At 35.6% G+C, this 18,295-nt stretch overlaps 1 non-coding gene across 1 annotated transcript; it reads right to left on the minus strand.

The window, feature by feature from the left end:
- Positions 1–11,808: 11,808 nt before the first annotated feature.
- LOC122105754 lies at positions 11,809–11,913 on the minus strand. The gene has a single exon (XR_006147092.1). It is a non-coding gene; the product is annotated as a U6 spliceosomal RNA (small nuclear RNA).
- Between the last annotated feature and the right edge of the window lie 6,382 nt (positions 11,914–18,295).

Below are 18,295 nucleotides of genomic sequence, written 5' to 3' on the forward strand. Positions count from 1 at the left end.
TGTGGGAAAAAGGGCTTGCCATTAAAGGAAGAAGCGTTAACAAGGAAGAAAAATAGAACATAATGCTCCTCAGAAAGCCACTGGATAATGTTAAAGTAGAGAAAATTGTATTATCTAAATATTTGAGTCTTTTAAATAACACTAGCCGTCCTGTGGGGACATGACAGCTAGTGGTCAGAGTGCTGATAGGGGGCAAAAAGGTGGTTTTCATTTTCCTAGGGGTTCATACATTTTTGTATAAAAGTATGTTCACTTTTGCCAACAAAACCACACAGTAAATTCAAAACTAAGTAGATCAATGAATAGCTTCTCAATGTTTCTTCTAAATGCTCCTCCAGCTAGGGTGGAAGTAATAAGGAAGTTAAGTTGTTCTCCTGCATACCTAAAAGGCAGTAAAAGAAATGCACTTTCAGTGCAATAGTAATGGCAAAGCAATGTAAGTCCTGAGCCACATCATAGATGGGGGTACAGACTTCTGAATGTATTGATGTGTGAAGACTTGTTCATTTTGTGACATTATGTAGTCACTTCTGGACAGAATTTTAGTAAAATCCTTCTCTCCTCCCCTATCACATATCCTATTCTTGCTGCTCTTGAGGAGTTTTTAAAATCTGTTTTTGTTTTCTGCATGTGAAATTTCGCTATTTTAGGAAATCTAAATTCTTCCCCTGAATTACAGTCCCTTCTACAGTTTTCAACTTTAATTGCTGACACACAAAGTAGATTTTTTTTAACACATAGCCTGGTCACTGGGACACCAGGTGTGTGTGACACCAAAATTATTGACTTAACCTCAGCAGATTCCTTCAGTGCTGTATTCATGAGGTGCTGAAAAAAACAATGGCTGTAATTTTTGTTTTAAAGAAAAATGTACACATTCCCTCTTACTTTGAATGAACACTTCTTTTTTCGGTCCGGTAGTGGGGGCTGAACTCCGGGTCTGGGCGCTGTCCCTCAGCTCTTCAGCTCAAGGCTATCACTGTACCATTTGAGCCACAGCGCCACTTCCGGCTTTTTTCTTTTTGCTTATGTAGTGCTGATGAATTGAAACCAAGGCCTCAGGCATGCAAGTCAAGCAACCTACCACTGAGCCCCCTTCCCAGCCCCGAATGAACACTTTTGAAAGGACTTGGAATAAGAATTATTTTCAATCTGCACTTCATTCATTCACTCATCATCACACAATTAATTTTGAGGTGATGGGAGGAAACCATTGTTATTGGTTTTAGTCATGAAGGACGTGGGTGATAGGCAGCAGGACATTTCTGGTTCTGGAAGGATGTCCCATCCACAGGTTTCCTGAAGAGAAGTAACTCTAGATTTCTAGAGTAATCTAGGGTGACCACTTACAAGAAATGGACACTTGAACCAGAGGGTAGGAAATATATTTTAGTCTGAAGAAAATATCTGGAAGATTGCAAAGAAGTTGATATCAGCAGATTCTAAATGAGAAGGCGGAGAAGATTCAAAGAGCAACAAGGAAGCACACATCGAATTCAACATAATTTTATGTTAAATTCTTGGATGAGACATTAAATCATGGATACTTCTGAAGTCAAACTCCTATTATAACTCACATTTTAGCCTGATTATGTCGCAAACGTGGTTCATTAAAAAAGTTTTTCCCCTTATTTTAAAATTGACAGCATATTTTTGTTTACTATATAAGGGAGGCAAATTTGATTCAGAAAGCAAATCCATATTAATTGTGTCCACACAGAATCCTTCACCTATGTAGTATTCGATTGGTTCAAAGCTCTTTCTTTTATCTGTGTTGGTTGATGCTTGAGTCCTGGAAGGGTGCTATCTTGTGAACCTGCACTATTTGGATTCCATCAGTGAAAACACTTTAATTCCATTTGTCTGGGCTGACTTGACAGGATGAAGTCATCCATTAGACCCTCAGGTCTGTCCTGTAGAATGACACTCTTCGCAGTGGAGTGGTTCCTTAACACTTCAACTATAGATGAAATCCTGTCACCAGAGCTTGTGTTCCCCCTAGAATTCTCTGCCTCGTTGCTTATTTTAAATGGAGTAGAATGGAATCACAAGCACTCTTTATGTCCCTTGTTTTCCTCTTGCCTAATACATGGCAAGAAAATTCCCCTATCTCTGTGCGACAGGGTGAAAAGAATAAATCTACTACTGCAGGATTCTCCAGCTTCTTTGTATGTTGGTGAATTGCTATCCAATTTCACAAAGGAAGTTCATAACATGATTATGTCTTAAATCACCACTGCCAGTCACACCTTTTCTATGCTTTCATAGCCATAAGAAAACCATCTTCATTATGAGAAGTCAAAAGAGCATTGTGGAGCAGGGCAGCTCACTGGATACACTTGAAAGATGATTGTTAAGGTAACATCTGGTCCTAGTTTTCATGCTAAATGTATTTTTACATTCACTGGAGGAGACACCACTGGCAGCATTCAGTGTAATTTATCTAAATCTTTAATTCTCTGTTTTATTCAGGAACAGAAATATATTTGCTTTCTAAAGAGCATCGAGAATAATGTTAAGGGATTCTATATTTCTTTGGGCCTGGCTAATTTCACATACTATGCTTTTTTTCTAAGTCTTTTTTTTTCCAGTGTCATTCTTTCTGATGGAAGCATAGAATAATAATGTTGTGATAAATATAGTTGTGATGGTAGATTTAGTATGGCCTTGTTTGTGATCATTTGAGTAAATGCCCAAGAGTGGGATTGCTGATCATAAGGGAGCTCTATGTGTAGTCTTTTGAGGAAACTCCATACTACTTTCCAACTTGGTTGAACAACTTTACACTCCCACCAACAATGCAGTAGGGCTCCCTTTTAACCACATCCCCTCCAGCATCTGTTGTTAGGAGATTTTTGATTATAGTCATTTTAACTGGGATGAGGTGGAATCTCAATTTTGTTTGGATTTGCATTTCTTCTATGGCCAGAGAAATTTAGCATTTTTTCATGTGTCTATTGTCTATTCTTATTTCTTCTTCAGCTAAGTCTCTCTTTAAGTATTTGCCCACTTATTACTGTGGTGGTTGTTTCGTTGAGGATTTGTTTTGAGGGAATTTAAATTTTTGAGTTCCAAGTATATTTTAGATATTAGACCCTTGTCTGTTGTATGGAAAGTGAAGATCTTCTCCTAGTCCATTGGCTTTCTACTGATCTTGCTAACTATGTCCTTTGCCATACAAAAACTCTGCAATTTAATACAATCTCATTAGTCGATTTTTCATTGACTTGTGTTTCTGGGTCTTTACTAAGAAAATTCTTTGGCTTGTGCCAAGGAGGTCTAGAGTTTCTCCTATTCCTTTCTGTAATGTTTTCAGGGTGTCTGCTTCAGGTGTTTCTTAATGGCATCTATGTTCAACTATTTTTCTTAAGATTCTTCAACAAAGAAGCCTTAAAGAAAGTCTAAAGTCTCTTGACTAAAGCCCTTCCCCTCACAATGACTTGAATATAGATTATTAATCTCAAATTATTGAGGAAAATTGCTCATTGTTTTGCTTATTTATTAAAACAAGTGATGTATACTAAGACTTTACTTCAGTCTAGGTCCTGGACCTCTTGGACAATAAGGATGATTTCTTGGTACTAAACAGAATTAATAAAAAAAAATCTAGTGATTACCTACAAAATATGGGCCAACTATGACATTTCTAGGAAGTACACAGAATGGTACAGAATTTTCACGTTGACACCACAAGGATCTGTGTGCGTTGTTTTTAATTTCCTAGTTAATTTTCTTGGTTAATTTGTCTCTCATTAATACTTATCCACTTAAAATTCTTACTCTTTAAAATTCAGTGTTTCAGTTTTTATTACACCTGACATAGATTCAATATATTGAACACTATTTTTAAGAAGAAAGAAGAAAGCGACCATTTTCCTAGAAAATTCATGTATGTTTATTGTCGATGCATGTACTTTATAGTTTTTTTTACAAATGCCTTATCATGTTTTATGATTCTTATACTGCTTTTCTAATGTAACATCCTAACATTTCCCAATATTATGCTTTCATGCACTTGATTGAATTTCCTTTTGCAAATTTAATTTTGCAAACCCAACCCCATTCTTGTTAATATGATGATTAGTGATGGTAGGAATAGTTTTGCATATGTAATGTGCATTTGAATGTCTCCTTGTAAGAAATTATGTTCAAATGTATTATCTGTAATTTTTAATCAAATTATTTCATTCTTTTTGCTATTGGGTTGTAGGAGTTGTTTATGTGTATTGGACATGAATGTATATTATGTGTTAAATAATTATACATATTTTTATCATTGCGTAAGTCATATTTTTCATGTTGATTGCTGCCTTAGATGTGCAGAAGTTACATTAGTTCCACTTAGTCCCACCTGACTATTTTGCTTTTGTCTCTGCTTTAAGTGTCATACAAAAGAAATCACTGTCAGCATTGATGATAATGAGCTTTTCCTCCATGTGGCTTTTCTCTAAGAGTTTACAGGTTTTGTGTTTGGTTAGTTTTTATTTTGAGTTGACTTGTGTTTATGATAGGTGATAGGATCAAATTTTATTTTTTTATCAAATGGATATCCAACCTTCCCAGCAAAAATTGTTGAAGAGATAGAGATTTCCTTGTTCTTGGCACTCTGGTTGAAGACCAGGTTTATAAATTAACACCTATCTTCAATGCAATCATTTATTAATCCAGCAGATAACATAATTGTATCAGTGGACATGGCCTTGGCCTGAGAGTTACCTGAGAAGTGGGATAATGTTCCTTTGAAGTCTTCTTCCTAGACTAGTCTCTTGCATTTGTCAAATTTTATCATCCAAGATTGCCTTCTTTCCAAACCTCAACAGTGTCACCAATCAGCTTTGCCTTTGTTGCTCATTTTATCCAGTTGGCCCAGGGGATAACCCCAGAGCAAGGATTCTTTTGCTTCAAATATTGTGCTTGATGGGACTGGGGGGAAGGGCATCAAGAAAATGTTGAAGACGGATCATATATACCTATCTTCTGTTTCAGAAAAAAAGGTTCTGTCAACATTGGTGCCCATAGTATAGTCAAGGACATACACAGTCTGATTAAGGCTTTGGGACCAGGTTAAGAATGCTGTTAATTTCAAGTTACTTTTTAATCAACTTTTTCCCAAGGAAATAAAATGTCAGAAATGTTAAAAGTAGACAGAGTTAATACAATTAATATGAAACAGACATTCCCAATAGAATATTTTATGGAATATAATTTCATCTGTCAATTCAAAAACAGCATCTATTTAAATAAACATATGCTTTGAAACTGGACATTATTAAATTTACCTGAGCACAAAATCGAAAATTTGGAGAGTTACTTGTAGTTCATATCATAATCCCTTCTTAGATGCTACAACTGAGAGGATTGCTATGTGAGACCCTGATGACACATCTTTCAGTTGTCCATCTCCAAAACAACCAACAAAATCTATGCTGGAGGTATAGATCAGGGGATGAAGTATCAGTCAAATAAGCAAACCAAATGAATATATAGCGCTAAGTTCAAACCCCAGTAATAGCAAAAAGAAAACATAAAACTCAAAACTAGGGGAAGAAAGTTTTAAAAATCCGAAGAATGTTTTCATAAAAATGCACTCTCTTTAAATACTTTGTCATTCTATCTTCTCAAAGATCAAGTTACAGACAGAAGTTTAAAAAACACAGGAATGGCTCCAAACTTCTCTACTTCCTCCAATATAGCAAGTAAGTAATAATTAAAGCAAGAAAAGGTTAAGTTACATACAGATATTTTTAGACACAAGTCAAACAAAGTTGAGAAAGGAGAATAAAGTTTAAGTTACATAAGATAAAAAGTTCCAGAAACCAGTGGTCTAATATTTTGCTTCTAATGTACAATATGATACTGCACATTGAAAAAAAAATGCTGAGAATAGATTTTATGTTGTGTTCTTATCACAATTAAAGAGAGAACATTAAATACTGTACTTTAAAAATCATTATTTTAAAGTCATTTTCTATGGTAAATAAAAAATGAAGGAAATATTATAAAAAGTTTTAACTTGTCACATTTAAGTAGTTTAATAAGGACATTAATAATCAGGAATATATGAAAGCCTTTTGTAGTATTTATTCCTCAAAAATATTTTCATTAGAATTTGAAAGGCACAGCTGTTTTTGTATAAAGGATATCTGAGATAAAATGTACCTCAACAATAATTAATGTTTAAGGTATTTGATTAGCTTTTGGGTTACACGTAGAACCATGTGTGTGTGTGTGTGTGTGTGTGTGTGTGTGTGTGTGTGTGTAAAAATATTGAACAGTATAATGCAAAGTTTTCATTATTGTGTGACAGGTTATACATGTTTAAGTTCCTATTATTTGCAAGTATCATGATTCTTCTTTGTTGTCATTGCTGATGTTGTTGTTCATAGGGTTTGAACACTGGACCTGGGTGTTGTCCCTGAGCTCTTAGCTCAAGGCAAGGACTCTACCACTTGAGTCACAGCACCACTTCTGATTTTCTGGTTATTAATTGGAGATAAGAGTCTCATGGATGTTCCTGCCAAGGCTGGCATTGAACAGTGATCTTCAGATCTCAGCCTCCTGAGTAGCTAGGATTACATACGTGAGCCACTGACACCTGGCTATGATTCTGACTTTTTAAAAATATTTTTATCTTTAAATAGTTAAACAAAAGAGTTGCCATAATTGAGACACAAGAGGTTTTCATCTTTGTTGCGGTTGTTTTTAATGTACTTACAATGTATTATGTGATTTTTTTGTTTCTTTTGTATGTTCTTCCCCCATGATATAACTCGTATTTGATTCCAGTGCCCTGTTTCTTGTAAATACATCTTTCTAATTTGGGAAGGGGAAGGGAAATAACAAAATGCTGAAACAAGGAGACAGGTTGACCTATTGTAACAATGGGATGTACAAGACACTATGTTGAAAACAAACTTTACAACTTTGGTATTGGGGGAGGGAGGAGTTGGGGAGGTGGGGCGAGAAGGGATAGCAGGGGAAAACAAAGGAGAGGACAACAATGATCAATATGAAGTGTACTCATTACCTTATTCATGTAACTGTAATCCCTCTCTATAGTAACTTTACAATAAAAAAGTAAAAAAAAAAAATGAATGCACCCATTACCTTACTCATGTAACTGTAACTCCTCTGTACATCACTTTTACAATTAAAATTTTAAAAACCTTAAAAATATAAACTTAAACAAGCACATGAAAAATTACAAAAGATAAAAAATGTTGTATTTTCTCTTCCCCTCCCTGAATTAGAGAAGCATATATACAAGATGCAGGACACTGACATCAAATAGAGTGAAAATAGGAAGTATAACATGGGGAAGGAACATACAAAGCAACAACAAAAAATCACATGGTACATTACAATATATTAGAAAGTAAAAAAGATATTTGTGTCCCTAATGGTTAAATAAGGATACAGCTTGACCTCTTGTAACAATGAGATGTACAAAACACTATGTTGAAAACGAATTTTACAACTTCAGCCTGGAGGGGTTCAGTATAAGTTATGCAGGTGGGATGAAAGGGATGATAGGGGGAAAACAAAGGAGGAGGCAACAATGATCAATAAGAAATGTACTTACTTTGCTTATGTAACTGTAATCTTTCTGTACAGCATTTTTACAATAAAAATTGTACCCAAAAAAGAAAAGAAAAACAATGTTGCAAGGACATTACCATACAAAACAGTAACTTTTTTCTTTGTCTATGATAGAAGATAGTACAAATGATAATTTTGTTTTCATAAATCAGAAATACATATAAAAATTCTACATGTATGGTAGATTCATGAGAGATCTCAAAAAATATAGTTCCTTTGAAAGGCTAATTTAAATTTCAACAAAATAAATGCCAGGAAGTGATACTCAAGTGGGTGGGGAAGGGAAGTGAGAAGAAGAGGTTCTACTAATGAAGAGGAGAAGAGGGGGAGAAGACAGTCAAGTTTCCACTATATATCCTCATAAATTAAGAAGAGTACGGGAAGGAGTGAGTAGTGAAGGGATGAGTGAGAATGTTCAAAGCTGTGACACTGATCAAAAATTTATTGTATTCATAAACTGCTTTGTTAAATGGAACTCCTTTGTACAACTATTAAAAATAATTAAAAAGCAATACAAACAACAACAAAAGAAACTTGTTAATGGAACCATACCTTAGAATGCAGTCCATTAAATTTTAATTTCCCTCTTGCCTCCTTCCTGTCAGAACATTTGTTAAATTACTAGAATGATGCACAAGATTAAAAAGCAAGCAAAAATTTGTGCAGGCTAGCCTTGATATGTGATCTTATGGATTTCAGCTTCTCACAGGGCTAGATTTACAGGAATAAGCTACTGGTGCCCAGCCCATTTCCCTTTTGTGAACATGGCTGATCCCTATTTTTGCCACCTACCTTGATAGAACCATGTGGTTTGGACTATATATTCACCATGATATGAGCTGAATATCCTTCTTTGTTTCATCATTTATCCAGCCACAAGCATTTTATTACCACAATTCAAACAGGACTGTGACTGTAATGGAAAAGTGTACATGACAAAGCAGCCAGAAGTATATGTCATGAACTTTAAAAAGTATTATTTGGGCAGCTCAGAAATCAAATAAAATGGAAATTTACCCAGAGAACAAAATAGGTCTTTCAAATAGTGAGAAACTCATGAGGTTTTAGCAACAAGAGGCAATAACGAGATTGTAGCAAAGGTTAAATAAAAAATATAAAAATTGATAACAGGAAATAAATAAAATCCTTTAGCTACATACTTTATACATAAGAAAATATTCCTTAAAAAGTGTGAAGACATTCAAGAAATTCCAGTGGAAATGAAGTACCCGATTTCAGTTGCCCTCTCACAGACCACTAGAGATCACAATCAATGCAAACAGCAAAGACGTTTATTAAAAGCTTGAGCTTGGTCCTCCACGCACTCTGTAACCGGTTACTCTAAGAGGCCCCTAGCACAAAAGTAGCACAGCTTTTATGGTATCAAACAAACAAGTCTAGGGGGTTTCCACACAAGCAAGTTCACAAGTTCAGTGGGTTGATCCCACTTAACTTTTTATGATGGAACAATTAGGCAACTGTTCTGTTCCTTAAGGGTGGGCAGGGTTGATGGTAACCTGCTTTTTTTTTGAGAACTGTTCCTCATTCAGGGTTATTCTGAGGGCAGCACAGCTACAAGTAGGTGGGGTTAATCTTAAAATGGAGTCACTTTAGCTCTTCATTCCCTCCTCTTCTAGAGCATCGGGGACCAATCTTGGTCCCCTAATTGGCACAGTCTTTTATATTTACGGTTTGGTATTGGGATCTCAGAACCAAAAATGGACTGTCCTGATCTCTTTTTACAAGATCCAATTATGAGTAACAAAATTAACAGTACGAAAGGCCCGTACATTTTTTTAATCCAGAGGATACCAATTTTTCCCAGTTGTTTCTAAAGCTTTCTTTATTACCCTCCTCTTTTTTACAATTCCTTGAGCTTGTTTGTGGCTAGAGTTTAACACTGACCATTTTTTCCTGTTGCTTGTGGAACTAAGTTATCTCAGAACAGCCACAAGGCACCACTGGGATGCAGAAGCTTGCTAGGTTTTGAGGCTAAGAGCAGGGCTGGGTCTCATTCCTTTTACTACCAGCATTGATAACACACTCAGAGTATTACCAAACCAGAGCCAAACAAGGCTGTGACTATAGAGTGGATTTCCAGTCACTATGCACTGAAGTGCCTGAGGCAAGCAAGACAGTGATATCTTTGCCCCCAATATCCACTGTGGGAATAGAGAGGGTTTTTGGATTTCACCAAAATGAAGGTCCCACAAGATCTGAGTTTTCCACTGGCATGCAGTCTCAGGTGATGGAGCCAGGCAGGAGGTCAGTCTTCTTTTACCATGGTGGGGGTGGTCTATGTGACAATGTAGATTTCCTCCAGGTGACTGTCAGGCTGTCTTTAAACTTTACCCATTAGGGTGTGCAGCAGCAGCAGCAGCAGAATCTCTCAGTGAGTCCAAGGGAGTGTCTCACCTCATGCTGGGCTGCAAATTCCTACACAGACTGGTTAAGGATACATTGCATAGGTTTGGCAGGCTTTGGACCCTTGGATTTTAAGACTGTTTAGACAATAGCCCAGGACAATTTACCAAAATTACTTTTTTTTTTTTTTTAACTAACGGGATATTTTTGTAAACAGACACAAAAGGCTTAGTCTTGTAACTATCTCTGACAGATGCAATCTCCACACTTGCAAACCTGTTTTTATGCTTTTTTTAAAAAAATAATTATTTTATCTATTTTACCTTGTTTTCCAAAAATGACTCTGGACTCTTGGTTTTAAAAGGGGGCTTCTGTCCCACAGCTCCAGTATCCTTTTTTAAAAAAGTACTAAAACTTTTAAATACCCTCACATAATGTCATTTAAGAATCCCAAAACGAAATAAATTCACATATAATCACTCCAAAATGCTTCAAAAGAAGATGAAGTAAATTTTCTTCTACTTTTAAATTTATTCTGAAAGCCTTGTGCTGGCTGGCCACACCTGTAATCCTATCTACTTTGGATATCTATTCAGGAGCCTGAGATCTGTGGATAACTGTTGGAAGCCAATCAGGGCAAAGTAAATGTAAATCTGAGTGTGTTATCAATGCTGGTAGTAAAAGGGATGAGACCTAGCCCTGCTCTTAGCCTCAAAACATAGCAAGCTTCTGCATCCCAGTGGTGCCTTGTGGCTGTTCTGAGATAACTTAATTCCACAAGCAGCACATTTATTCAAAATACCTTCATATCAGTGTTCTGCATCAATTTCTTTGTTAACGATATTATATGGGTAAAATAGAGAAAATAAACTCTTCCATCTAAGAACATTTTTATACTTTTTATTGTAAAAATACTGTACAGAGGACATTTGCATGAGCAAATAATGAATACATTTCCTAACAAGCATTGTTACCTCCTCCTTTGTTTTCCCCCACTATCCCTTCCCTCCAAACTCCACAATACACTACCCTCCCCCTTCCCCTGCCTAAATTGTTAAGTTCATTTTTTAACAGAGTGTCTTGTACATCTCATTGTTACAAGGGGTCAACCTGTAACGCTATTTAAGCATTTTGTATTTCCCTTCCTCTCACCAAATTAGAGAAACGTATACACAGGATGTAGGTGTACCAACTCCAAATACAGTGAAAACAGGGGTATAGCGTGAGGGGGGGGAACATAAAGAGAAACAGTTAAATCACATCTCACATTATAAGTATGTTAGAAACAAGAGCAAGAAAGAAAATAAAAACACTTGTGTCGCTATCTTGGGGTTCATTTCATTTAATAGCACCTTATCTGGTCATATGCACATAGCTTTTGATCTTTTCTGCTTATCCCAGACATATATTAGGTATTGAAAATAAGGGAAACCATGGGACCTATGTTTCTTTGGACTTGATTTACTTCACTTAATTTTTTTTCCAAGTCGTTCCAATTCCTAACAAATTGGGCCATGTCATTCTTTCTGATGGAGGCATAGAATTCCATTGTGTATATATACCACATTTTCATGATCCATTTATTTACGGAGGGCCAACGGGGTGGGCTCCATATCTTAGCTATGGTAAATAATGCTGCAGTAAACATAGTTGTGCTGGTAGTTTTAGTATGGTCTTGTTTGTAAATCCCCAAAAGTGGGATTGCTGGGTCACAGAGGAGCTTTATATGGAGTCTTTTGAGGAGCCTCCATACTGCTTTCCAAAATGGTAGAACAAGTTTACACTCCCACCAAGAATGCCATAGGGTCCCCTTGTGGCCACATCCTCTCCAGCGTCTGATGTTGTAAAAATATGAAAAGCTTCACGAATTTGCATGTCGACCTTGTGCAGAGGCCATGCTAATCTTCTCTGTATTGTTCCATTTTTTTAATGTGCTGCTGAATTGTGCACAGTACATTTTTATATGTAAACTGGAACTGATTTTCTTAAACTGATTTTCTTAAACTTCAAAAGAAGTAAATTCAAAAGAATTCTTGTGAAATTTTAGAACAATGTATTTCTTACATAAGCACACATTTAAGAATAGTCAAGATTCACATGTCAAAAACAAAATAATTCCAGATATTTGTTGTTCAAGAGATGTGTAGGAGGAGGAATTCAATTATTCTATACAAGGCACCTGTCACAATGAACACTGCAGCAAGTGTTCAGGTTTGTTAAAAAGTTTTAATGTTTTAGAGTATTTAATTTTGGGAATTTGCTTATATATGCCAAAATTAGGACTGTTTGGCAGGTCATAAAACTTTTCTATAAAGTATTTAAGATTTATAGTAGCAGACATATGCAACTAAGTATGTCCATTTCAGTTTATAGAAATATTACTACTGAGGGCTGGGAAGGTGGTCTCAGTGGTAGAGCACTTGCCTTGCATGCATGAGGCCCTGGGTTGGATTCCTCAGCACCACATAAGCAAAAAGAAAAAAGCCGGAAGTGGCGCTGTGGCTCAAGTGGTAGAACACTAGCCTTGAGCTGAAGAGCTGAGGGACAGCGCCCAGGCCCAGAGTTCAGGCCCCACGACTGGACCAAACAAAAACAAAAACAAACAAACAAACAAAAAAAGAAATATTACTAATGAGAAGTTGCAAAGTATTTGTGTAAAGAAGCAGAGTGAAGAGTTAAAACTTTGTTAATTACACAGTTTCTGTTAAATTTAGGGCTTCCTTACTTTATATGTTAGTGAGGAACAAATGGTGATATAAGCCATATACAAATGCTGAGATGAGTCATATAAAATAATCTTAGTGGATAACTTTAAAGACTATTTATAGCCTATAAAACTCTTGTTAAACATCATTATCTTATCCAGTTTTAAATGTACAGGAATATGAGAAAATAGTAAAATCTGCTATGTAGTACACTTCAAATACTGAAAACACTGGTAACTGTTTGGTTTTTTAATTTTATTAATCATTAATATTTAGATATTTTTTTTCTTACTTGTAGCATTGTTTCCCTTGTAATATAATACAACTTTTTGTAAGTCGTCATCAGGGGGTACATTGAGAAGGTTACTGGGATGGCCAAATCATTTTTTATAGGTGCATGTGAATTTACAAAAAAGAAAATGAAGAACAAAATATTTATTTAAAAAAATATCAAGTACAGTCTGAATCAGGAGGGATATTAAATATCCACACATAAAATCTTAGCCCTAAGCTGAAGCAGCATCATTACAGAGTTGAGGCCACAAAAGTGAGAAACGGTGTTTTGTTTTGGTTTGTTTTTTATTTTGATTTTGTTGGTCATGGGGCTTGAACACTGGGGCCTGAGTGCTGTCCCTGAGCTCAAGGTGAACGCTACCACTTGAGCCACAGCACCACTTCTGTCTTTTTCTACTTACATGGTGCTGAGGAATCAAACTCAGGGCCTCATGCATGCAAGGCAAGCACTGTACCACTGAGCCACCTTCCCAGCACCTGAGAGACTGTGTTTTAAAAAAATCATCTAAACAACATTTGCTTTCTGCTTTGGGTTATATACTGAAATATATGGATATCTTTTATATTTTTTTGAATTGTTATACTTCTAAATTTATTCTACTTTCAGCCACTTTATCCTTTTCAAAGTTTTGAGATATTTCTTAGAGTTTGCTTCTGTGAAGATTGTTTTTGCATTTATAATATCTTCTGCATCATTTTTATTTTTTTATCAAAATCATTTTATATTTTATATTGATGAGTTATCATACATGAAATACTTTCAAATATACATGTAGAATCTAAAGATAGCAGTATGAATATTCTCATACTTCTCTTGTTTATCTGTTATGTACTTTCAGTATTATGATATTTCTCTCCCTCTTTCACACTCTCTCATTCCTCTCTTTCTCTTTCATTCTCCATGTCTGCTACTTAGAATTTCTGCTGTCTACTATTATCCTTCAAGATCTACTGAATTTGTGGGAACATATAGGGACCAACAGTTTCCCTTGCATTCTTTAAGAATTATAAGAGTGACGTGATGTTATTCTTTGCCATTCTAAATGGCAAAACAACAGATCTGGAATTCCTGTTCATTTTTAATACTATTACAAATTTTATCTCATAAGAATCATTGGGATGGATAAGATATTTTAACTTGTGACCTAAAAGTTCTTTTTCTTTGACAAACAACCTTTTTCATTGAAGAACAAAATATTTATTTTAAAAAAACATCAAGTACAGTCTGAATCAGGAGGGATATTAAATGTCCACACCTAAAATCTTAGCCCTAGGCTGAAGCAGCATTATTAGAGAGTTGAGACTGCAAAAGTAACTACATGTAATGAAAACAAAGCTATCCTATGGAAAGTAGACCAAAGTTGTTCACAGGGATGAAAAACAAGGTAATGGGGGAAGTGAGTACAAAGGATGCCCATCATAGAGCAGAGATCCTCAGAGCAGTTTATCATGTACACTTTGTGAGAATGACAATGTGCTGGGAACTATAGATTAAATCACTGAACACTTTATATATATATATATATTCTTGTACATATATTTATATATGTATATTTATATATGTATATTTATATATGCATATATGTCTTCATTTGTCCTTATATATGTACACATGTATGTTACTATACACAGAAATACACACATATGTAAACATATGTATACATGCACACATAAAGAAAGATACATAGTTACAGGCAACACAAGTTTCACTATTTGTCGAATATGCCTTAGATGGAACGCTCGGAACAAATTATGTTGAAGATACATTTGTCTCTAAGAGTTCCTTTACCACTCCTCTTATCTCTTAAAACTGGTAGGTTCTGGTAGATTCGAATTGCAAAATGCAGTACAAGGGATATCAAGTCACTCAGAAATCTCAGTATGTAAAAATCATATGGTGTCTCCTTGCTCCCCACGGAATGCTTGCTCTTAAAGACAGGTAAAGAATAAAATATTAAGACTTTAAGGCATCCTTCCTTGAACTCTTTTCCAACAGCCAGCATCAATTCCTAAGCAGATGAGTGAGTCCTCAGAAGACTGGAGCTCAGGTCAACATTTCACCAACCTGTGTGAAAACTCCTATGAGAGAAATGCTGACTGAGATCTTGCTGATTTCCTGGCCAAGGAAATAAGAAATGAAGAAAATATTTTTAATGTAGTAAAGTTTGAGAATAATTTGTTACCTCTCAATAAATGTGTAGAACACAACTATACCGACTGACAATAAATGATGTGCATTTCATTTATATGCTCTTGGACTTAGCGAGTGATTTTAGGTGTGTCTACACAAGTAGAATCAGTATAAATCAAGCTAGCATTTCTTCATTTAAGATACAAGGAAAGGATACAATTTGACTCCTTGTAACAATGAGATGTACAAGACACTTTATCAGAGACGGAGTGGAGGGATGAGTTGGGGTGTTCTGAAGAGAAGGGATAGTAAGGGGAAAACAAAGGAGGGGGTAAAAACTCTCAATTAGAAATTTACTTATTCCAGGCGCCGGTGGCTCAAGCCTGTAATCCTAGCTACTCAGGAGGCTGAGATCTGAGGGTCGCAGTTCAAAGCCAGCCCGGGCAAGAACGTCCGTGAAACTCTTATCTCCAATAAACCACCAGAAAACCGGAAGTCGTGCTGTAGCTCAAATAGTAGAGCACTAGCCTTGAGCTGAAGAGCTGAGAGACAACACTGAGGCCCAGAGTTCAAGCCCCATGACCGACAATAAAGAAAAAAAAAGAAGTGTACTCATTACTTATGTAACTGTAACCCATCTGTATATTAAAAAGATACAAGGAAAACTTCTGTACTTATAGGAAGTTGTATTTGTCACTCAATATCAGTAAGGTATTGCTTTTAGGACCACAGGCATATTAAAACTTTGGATACTCAAATTCTCCAAGTGAACACAGTATATTACTAACATTAGAATCTTCCCACAACCTAGTGCAGTGTAATTGCTATGAAAATTTTTACTATATTCTATGTTTGTAATAAAAATAAAAGCATATGCACTGTCAACAAATACAACTTTTTTCACATAGTTTTTGTCTGTGTTTTGTGAATGGGATTGGGAAAGCAATATTGAAAAGCACACATTTCATCACCAAGACCGGTCTGCAAAATGTAACAAAGAACTAATTCAGCATCATTGAATAGTTTGGAACTCCAACGAGAAGTACTTGAATTGATACATCATCAGAAAGTGTAACAACCCAAGGACTTTTTAGAAATGCAGCTGCTAGATTCCTCATGGAGAGCTTTCATAACACTTTGTGAAACACAAGTCAGCACCTCACTGAAGTGTAAATGGCTTCCCCTCACCTTTCTGTCATTCTCAGTCATTATCTAATCAACATATAGCTAAACTTGAATAATCCTCTAATAACAAAATGTTGATGGAGTGTTTATATGCACAAAACCTGGGACAGCTAACTTTTTCCAATTAGAACAGTCTGTATTCTATGATACAGCAGAGAAAAAACTAGGTAAGTATCCATTTACAGCCTTCTGAATAATTCTGATTCTGCACACATCAGTTATCTATCCATACCTGTGCCTGAGTGAGAGGATTTAAAAAGACTTCAGTGATTTAAAATTTAAATTTAAATGTGGAATGAAATTAGTTCCAATGCATTACATTAAGAAATTTAGAAACAACCGAGAAACCTATAACACTTTTATTGAAAGTGAAGGGATGTTGGAATTTGGTTCTCTATATTTTAAGAAATTTGCAAAAAGAATTGGCAAAATAAAAATTTCATTTTCAGCAGGCTTGACAATTTGTATATTGAAAAGCGCACTAGCCTCAACAATATGTCAATGATATCCTTTTATTTATCTCTAAATGTTTATGCTTCTGGTCTCTTAATATTAAAACCAAAATTTTTTTACTCTTTAGCTAGTTGTGCAAATGGGCTTTGATCCATCATGTCAGTGTGGAATAGAGGGTATGTACATTTCAATGTACAATACATCTGGATCATTGACAATCCTTCCAATTTTCTTCTTTCCGTTAACCCAACTCCACCTATCCCTTCAAGTTTCCTACTTATATTCTCACATATGTACATTGAGTGATATGAGTATATGAGTCCACCATTTCCTTCTCCATTCTTCTGCTCTACTCCCTTTAAGCCCAGCTCCTTATTTAAGACTTATTTCAACTTCATGGTATTTTGTTAAATATCTCTGCCTTTGGGATTGGGCTTTGTGCTTGCCACATCCTCACTTCCATGTTTGAACTACATAAATGAGGATATTTCTCTATATTTCTAATCTATGAATGGCTGAGACAGGTCTCCTTTACTATTCACCTTCTGTCCTAAATTTAGAATTGGACCTTCAGGACCATCCAATAGAGCTTTTTTCTTCTCTACACACTGTAGATGGAAGGAAAATAATTTCCATGCTCTCAACACTATGCTATCCATCATTAATTTCCATCACTTACCACTTCAACAGTCTAAATTTAAAGTCATGTTTTTGCATTATATCCACATAGTTTAAGTGTAATTTACCTAGCATTGGAAGTTTAGGGATGATTTTCAATTTTTGATGATAGAAGCAGGAGTCAGTTTAAATTATGCAGATTCCACTATGTAGTGAGCCCTGTAGTCTTCTAAATTTTCAATAAATTTAGAATTACTTTTTATTAATAATTGAAAAGGTTTTATTTCAATATTTGGAATGCTGTCGCAATTATTTAAACTCTTTCACATTTAGAATGAACTTTCCTCCCTCCAATTTCCCCCACTACTTCAGGTTAAGTCTCCTTTGGCTTTAGTGTTTGAGAGGATGAGGGTAAATTGATGAGGGTAAACAGAAAGATGATCGTTACTCAGATATCTCCTTCCTCTTCTGTTTCTGCTATTCTTGTTGAGAGGAAGACTGGAGCAGGGAACAAGAGTAATGCTTGGGTAAGGTAGCATTCCTGGCATATCAGTTATTGTTTCTGAGAATCACTTAAAATTGTGTACTTTTGCCTTCTCTGTAACAGAAACCTAACTGTGGCTTCCTTCGTGCAGGAGTAAGCACACTAACAGGTTATTACATGTAAATTGGTATTTTATACCAATTTATACATGTAAATTGGTATTTTATTACATGTAAATTGGTATTTTATATATTATATATTTTATATAAAGGCACTGATTGTTCAACAATACCTTAGTGAGGAGTAGAAAATTCTACTCAGCTCCCCCCTCCTTTCCTCTTCATCCTTCCCCTCCTCTCCCCTCATTTACCCTCCCTTCCCTTCTTCTTTCTTTGAGGGTCTCTCCTCCATATTCATCCCTATCTTCTCTCTTTTTCTCTTTCAGTAGCAAGTGATTTGGTT

This window comes from Dipodomys spectabilis, unplaced genomic scaffold (genome assembly GCF_019054845.1).
Source record: "Dipodomys spectabilis isolate Male_0828 unplaced genomic scaffold, ASM1905484v1 ptg000033l, whole genome shotgun sequence".
Classification (NCBI taxonomy): Eukaryota; Metazoa; Chordata; class Mammalia; order Rodentia; family Heteromyidae; genus Dipodomys; species Dipodomys spectabilis.